Below are 7365 nucleotides of genomic sequence, written 5' to 3' on the forward strand. Positions count from 1 at the left end.
AAGACAAGGGCTGTTCAAAGTCATTGCATCTTGAAGTGTTAATTTCACTTCTTTACATTACCTTTTAGGTGTTCTATTAGTTATCAAAATCAGGGAGAACACATGGTATTTGTCCTTTTGGGACTGGCTTATTGCACTATGATGTTTTCCAGTTTCATCCATTTTGATACAAATGACGGAATTTCATTTTTTTTTTTACCACTGTGTAGCATTCCATGGTATATATATCCCATAATTTCTTTATTCAGTCTTCAGTTGACAGACATTTGGATTAATTCCATATCTTAGCTATTGTGAATTGAGCTGCAATAAACATGGGGGTGCAGATAACTCTTTCATATGCTTTAATATGAAAGAACTATTAATGTTTAATGCTTTTATATTTCCCTTGGGTATATTCCTAAGCGTGGGATGGCTGGGTCATATGGTAGGTTATGTTCAGATTTCTGAGTTGTCTCCATACTGCTTTCCACAGTAGCTGTACCAGTTTACATTCCCACCAACAGTGGATTAGAGTAGCTTTTTCCCTACATCCTCGCCAGCCTTTGTTGTTCGTTGATTTCTGTATAAAGGCCATTTTAATGGGGGTGAGGTGAAAAACATCACTGTGGTTTTGATTTGCATTTCTCTGATTGCTAGTGATCCTGAGCATTTTTTCATGTGTCTGTTGGCCATTTGGACTTCCTCTTTTGAAAAATGTCTGTTTAAGTCCTTTGCCCATTTCTTAACTGGGTTGTTTCATTGTTGAGTTTCTTGATCTCTTTATATATTCTGGTTATTAATCCTTTATCAGTTGCATAATTTGCAAATAATTTTTCCCATTCTGTCGGTTGCTTCTTCACTTTGATGAGTACAGAAGCTTCTCATTTTGATGTAATCCCATTTGTCAATTTTGGCTTTGATTGCCTGTGCCTCTGGGATCTCTTCCAAGAACTCTTTGCCTATGCCAATGTCTTGCAGGGTTTCCCCAGTGTTCTCTAATAATTTTATGGTATTGGGTCATAGATTTAGGTCTTTGATCCATCTTGAGTTGATTCTTGTGTAAGGTCTAAGTTCAAGGTCTTGTTTCATACTTCTGTATGCGGAGATCCAGCTTTCCCAGCACCATTTGTTGAAGAGACTGTCCTTGCTCCAGGGATTGATTTTAGCTCTTTTGTCAAAGATAACTTAGTTGTAGATGCATGAGTTGATTTCTGGTATTCCTATTCTGTTCCATTTGTTTATCCATCTGTTTTTGTTTAGGCTGTTCTAAATGATGGTATAATTCGCAGCTCTGGGTTCAAGTCTAAGCTCTCATTTGCTGCTTGCTGTGGATCCCTGAAGAAGTTACCAGCTATTCCCAACTTATAAAATGCATATATAATTATAACAATCATTCTTAGAGTTGTTCTGTGAAGTACATGAGCATTCTTAGAACAGTTCCTGGAACATGGTGAGTACCAAAAAATGCTAGCTATTATTAATCCACATTCTTACTATTACAAACAATGCGACAATGAATACTCTGGAATGTATTTCTTTTCATTCCTGTGTGATTATCTCTGGAATTCCTGGATCACGGATATATGCTTTTTATAATTTGATACATATTGCCAAAAACTCTCTGCTTTTCAATACCAATATGGGGAGGGGTTAGAAAGAGAGAGAAATGTGTGTGTGAAAGATCAGTGTTCATCTACTTGTACATTCCCCAAATGGCTGCAATGGCTGGGGTTGGGCCAGGCCAGAGTTAGAAGCCAAGAACTCCATCTGGGTCTCCCACATGGGTGGCAGGGCACAAGTAGTTGGACCATCTTTTGCTGCTTTCCCAGGGACATTAGCAGATAGGTGGATGAAAAATGAAGTAGCTGGGATTTGAACTGGCATTGCGATATGGGATGCTGGTGTCTCAGGTGGTAGCTTAATCTGCTGTGCCAAAATGCTGACTCAGCCAGGTGTTTTTTAAAACACTGCACTAAAAATGTCCTGCATGAAGGACCTTGGTGGGTGAGACCCCAGTGGAAAGAGTGGTCATCAAAGAAGGAGGTACTCTTTTCTGAAGGGAGAATAGAACTTCTATTCTGCTTAAAAGGCTTCCATAGCCTAGGCAGCTCATGCCAAGAGCCTTGGGTGATCACTGACGTCATATATAAGAGTGTTAATGTTTAAATTAACAGGAGTCACTGTGCACTAACTTCCCATGCAGGACCTCTGTCCTCAAAGAGTTGTATTATAATTATGTCTAAGTGCTCACAAGTATCATTCTTGGGTGCTTCCTTAAAGTTAACTAAGTTTCTAAAAAAAAAAAAAAAAAGTGAAATTAACTTCAAGATGCAATGACTTTGAACAGCCCTTGTCTCAACTGTCGAGGAACAGTTGTGTGTGTGCGTGCACACACACAAACTGTTGAGCTCTTTACGTAGTATAGAGTTGGTCTTCTGTGTATAAAGTTAATCAAAATGGATCTTAGTGGAAAATGGGACTGGGAATGGGAGAGGGAGGAGGAGGAGGGGTGGGACTTGGGTGGGAGGGCAGGAATGGTGGGAAGAATCACTATATTCCTGAAGTTGCACCGTTGCCAAATCTAAAAGATATGGCCAGAGCCAGCATTGTGGCATACCGGATAAAGCCACCACCAGTGACACCGGCATCCCACATGGGAGCCAGTTGGTGTCCTGGATGCTCCACTTACAATCCAGTTCCCTGCTAATAGCCTGGAAAAAGCAGCAGAAGGTGGTCCAATAGTTTTGGCCCCTGCCAACCACAAGGGAGACCCAGAAGCAGCTCCTGGCTCCTGGCTTTGGCCTGGCCCAGCCTCAGCCATTGCAACCATTTGGAGAGTAAATCAGTGGATGGATGATATCTCTCTCTCTTTCTCTCTTTCCTTCTATTTCTGCCTTTCAAGTAAGTAAAAAAATAAACAAATCTTAAAAAAAAAAAAAGATATCTCTGTGTCTCCCTTTCTAAGTCCTTCAAATAAATTCTTAAAAAAATATATATATGGGGGCCGGGGCTGTGGTATAGTGGATAAAGTCACAGCCTGCAGTGCTGGCATCCCATATGGGCGCCGGTTCGAGTCCCGGCTGCTCCTCTTCCAATCCAGCTCTCTGCTATGGCCTGGGAAAGCAGTTGAAGATGTCCCAAGTCCTTGGGCCCCTGCAGCCACATAAGAGACCCAGAAGAAGCTCCTGGCTTCGGATTGGCCCAGCTCCAGCCATTGCAGCCATTTAGGGGAGTGAACCAGTGGACAGAAGGCCTCTCTCTCTGCCTCTCCTTCTCTCTCTGTTTAACTCTTTCAAATAAATAACTAAATCTTTAAAAAAAAAAAAAAGATATGGCCAAATCTCTAAATTTTGCTGGTCTGATTTGTGACAATACAATCACTTTTTATACACATTATGGACAGGGGCCGGCGCTGTAGCATAGTGGATAAAGCCACTGCCTCCAGTGCTGGCATCCCATATGGGCGCCGGTTCGAGTCCCGGCTGCTCTACTTCTGATCCAGCTCTCTGCTGATGGCCTGGGAAAGAAGCAGAAGATGGCCCAAGAGCTTGGGCCCCTGCACTCATGCTAGAGACCCAGAATAAGCTCCTGGCTCCTGGCTTCAGATCAACTCAGCTCCAGCCGCTGTGGCCATTTGGGGAGTGAACCAGCAGAGGGAAGACCTTTCTGTCTCTCCCTTTCTGTCTGTAACTCTCTCAAATAAATAAATGTCTTTTTGTAAAAAAAAAAAAAAAAAGATAATTTTTTAAAAGATTAATTTTATTTATTATTTGAAAAGCAGAGTTAGAGAGAAGAGGTAGAGCCAGAGAGAAAGAGAGGTTTTCCATCTGCTGGCTCACTCCCCAGATGGCCGCAATAACCGGAGCTGCACCCATCTGAAGCCAGGAGTCAGGAGCTTCTTCTGGGTCTCCCATGTAGGTGTGGGGGCCCAAGCACTTGGGCCATCTTCCACTGCTTTCCCAGGCCACAGCAGAGAGCTGGATCGGAAGTGGAGCAGCCAGAAGTTCAACCAGTGCCGATTTGAGATGCTGGCACTACAGGTGGTGGGTTTACCCCCTACACCACAGTGCTGGCCCCGGAAAGTAATTTTTTTATAACGCTGAAAATAAAAGCAAAGTAAGAGTAAAGTAATTGTAAATCCTGTAAGAAGAAAACAGAGGATGTTGAAATCATGAGTGAACAGCAAGGGCCGTTGTGGCACAGCAGGCTGAACCACTGCCTGAGATGCTATCTTCCCATATGGGTGCTGGTTCCAGTCCTGGCTGCTCGACTTCCAATCCAGCTCCCTGCTATGTGCCTGGGAAGGCAGCAGAGGATGACTCAAGTCCTTGGGCCCCTGCGCCAATGTGGGAGACCTGGATGGGGCTCCTGTTTTCTTTCTTCAGCCTGGCTCAGCCCTGGTCATTGTGGCCACTTGGGGAGAGAACCAGGAAATGGACGCTTTCGAACCAGGAAATGGACGCTTTCTTTCTCTCTCTCTCTCTCTGTGTGTGTCTCTCCCTTTCTGTTTCTACCTTTCAAATAAGTAAATAACTATTTTTAAAAAGTAAATATCAGAGGGGGACCATTTTCCTTAGAAAGAGTGCTGGTCATGGAAGGAGCATTTAAGGAAATGCAATTTAAGCTGGGAAGAAATTAATGAGAAAGATACAATCATAGGAAAAGCAGATCATGCTTTAGGTGGAAGAAACAACCAAATGCAAAAGCTCTAATTCAAGAATGAGGTTAAACATGTTTCAGGAACAGAAAGGCCCTGACAGCTGCACAGTGCTTGGGGAGGGGACAGGAAGAATGCCAACACAAGGGCAAGGAGAGGGGAGCAGTGGGCAAGGGCCACAGGGGAACACACTTTATCGCAGGTGCAGTGGGAAACCAAGAACACATTTTAAGCAGGAACTGGCATGATCTCCAGTTTTAAAAGCTCACTCTAGTTGCTCTGTGGAGATCACATAGGAGAGAGTCAAGCGTAGATAAAGGAAGAAGTCTGGTTAAACCAGTGCAGGAATCAAGACAAGTGACAATAAGCCAGGGTGGGAGTGCAGGCACTAGAGATTTCAGGAAGTGAAGAAGCTAATGTTTCTAGATATAGAGCTGGCTTGTTCAGGAACCAGTGAGTGGTGTTTTAAAAACAGCTCCGAGGGCTTTCGCTTGTCCTGTGGAGTGAACAGTGTGTTTGTTAACAATGAGGAAGACAATGCAAGGGGAGCACGTTTGGAGGTAACCAGGGGGATGGTAAGTTGAGGCTTGGACATGTTGACTTGGATATGGTGGTAATGTTATAGGAATATGTTCTTGCCCCAATGTGATGTAAGAATTCAAAGCAGATGCATAAGTAGGGTACATAAATGAGAGGTAGGATTTATTAAAAGAGTGAATATACACTCACACAACCCCACGAGGAGTGATACCTGCCGTGAGAGCCTATGAGGAGAGAGATCATGGAGAAGGGAAGGGAAGGGCCAACCAAAGAGCAAGAAGCCAAAATGGCTGCTCCAATATGCATCAATTCCCTTTCCAGGGTACACAGTGGCTCCCAAATAGAATGTACACATGGGGTGGAGTTTGGGAGGGGTTTACTATGTGTGAGATTTCTGGGAGCTTCGTGGTGCCTCCACATGGAGTTTAACTTCCACATGTTCATAACGGCATCTCCTCTTTCCCAGTCCCAGATGAGACGCAGATGCATCATGGGAAAGTAAGCATACTAGACTGACATACAAAAGGTGGAATTAGCCGGCACCGCGGCTCAATAGGCTAGTCCTCCGTCTTGCGGCGCTGGCACACCAGGTTCTAGTCCCGGTCGGGGCACCGGATTCTGTCCCGGTTGCCCCTCTTCCAGTCCAGCTCTCTGCTGTGGCCCAGGATTGCAGAGGAGGATGGCCCAAGTCCTTGGGCCCTGCACCTGCATGGGAGACCAGGAGAAGCACCTGGCTCCTGCCTCCGGATCAGCGTGGTGCGCAGGCCGCGCGGCCATTGGAGGGTGAACCAACGGTAAAAGGAAGACCTTTCTCTCTGTCTCTCTCTCTCTCTCTCACTGTCCACTCTGCCTGTCAAAAAAATAAAAAGTATATTAAAATAAAAAATAAAAATAAATAAAAAGAAAAGGTGGAATTATAGCACAAGGCTGAGAGACACAAGTTGTGTGGCAATTTCCCAGCTCATTTTTTATCTATCTAACTTCCTGCCTAGTTCCTCCCTATCAATAAGACACCCCCACCTATGTGACAAGAAGGCACTTTATATATGAATCAGAAGCTCAAGAGGGGTCCGAACTAACCAAATAAATTTAACGAAAATGCTCCTAGTGTTTTCAACATGAGGCTTAAGAGAAATTAAACCTGGCAATATGATCATTTAAGAGTTTTACAAACTAAAATGATTTACAAAGGAAAAGATCATGTATTTATATTGGCCCTTTCTCTCAAAAACTGAAGGCTAGGAAGTCTAAGACCATGGTGACAGTATCTGTTTGGCTTCTGGTGAGGGTCACGTGCTTCAGCTCACGCTGCAAAGCTACCATCAATCAGTACTCTTCCCCCATGCTCGTTGCCTTTGAAAGGGATTTAATTCAATGTCCAAATCTTTTATTTATGATCTTTTGTCAAAACAGATCAAAATCTGAACTCACATTTCAGGTTATTACAATGGCCTTTATTACCAAATATGACTTGATTAGAATCAGTAAGTATATCAGTACGACAGTCTTAATCCGATTTTATTCTGCTCCTTCCCTGAGTAGTAAATTTAGGCAGAAAAATTAATTTTCAGAAGTGTCAATGTGAATGCAAACATGTGATTCACATCCTGGATAAGACAAGTAAACTTAGGATTAGCAGAGCCCACGAGGCAAAGGATTTAGCTGGCTGGCCACCACTTGGGCCAGAAAATGTTTTCTTTACAATGTACATGACGACCTGCCTAGGAGGATAGTGACGTGGGAAGGCAATGCATTGTTTGTATTGTGGACGCTATGCTGATTTACATGTACTTTTCATGTTGAAACCATGAGTTAGTCCCTAAATGTATGTGATGGTGTGCACTAGGGTACTGTGACTAGAATGCCACAGAATCTATAGTCACTAGGATTATAACCCAGTTAAGAAAGCAACCAAAATAAATGACACTGTCACAAGAACACAGGAAAAGCAAAGAAACAAGAATGCCAGGGCAGACGTTTGGCACAGCAGACAGGATGCTACTTGGGACCCCACATCCCACATCAGAATGCCTCATTTATATCCCAGCTCCTCTGCTTCTTATCTAGCTTCCTGATAATGCATACCATAGGGGGAGGCAGCAAGTGATGGCAAAGTACCTGGGTCCCTGCCACCCACATGGGAGACCCAGATGAAGTTTCAGGCTCTTGGCTTCCACCTGGCCCAA

This window comes from Lepus europaeus, chromosome 7 (assembly GCF_033115175.1).
Source record: "Lepus europaeus isolate LE1 chromosome 7, mLepTim1.pri, whole genome shotgun sequence".
NCBI classification, from domain to species: domain Eukaryota; kingdom Metazoa; phylum Chordata; class Mammalia; order Lagomorpha; family Leporidae; genus Lepus; species Lepus europaeus.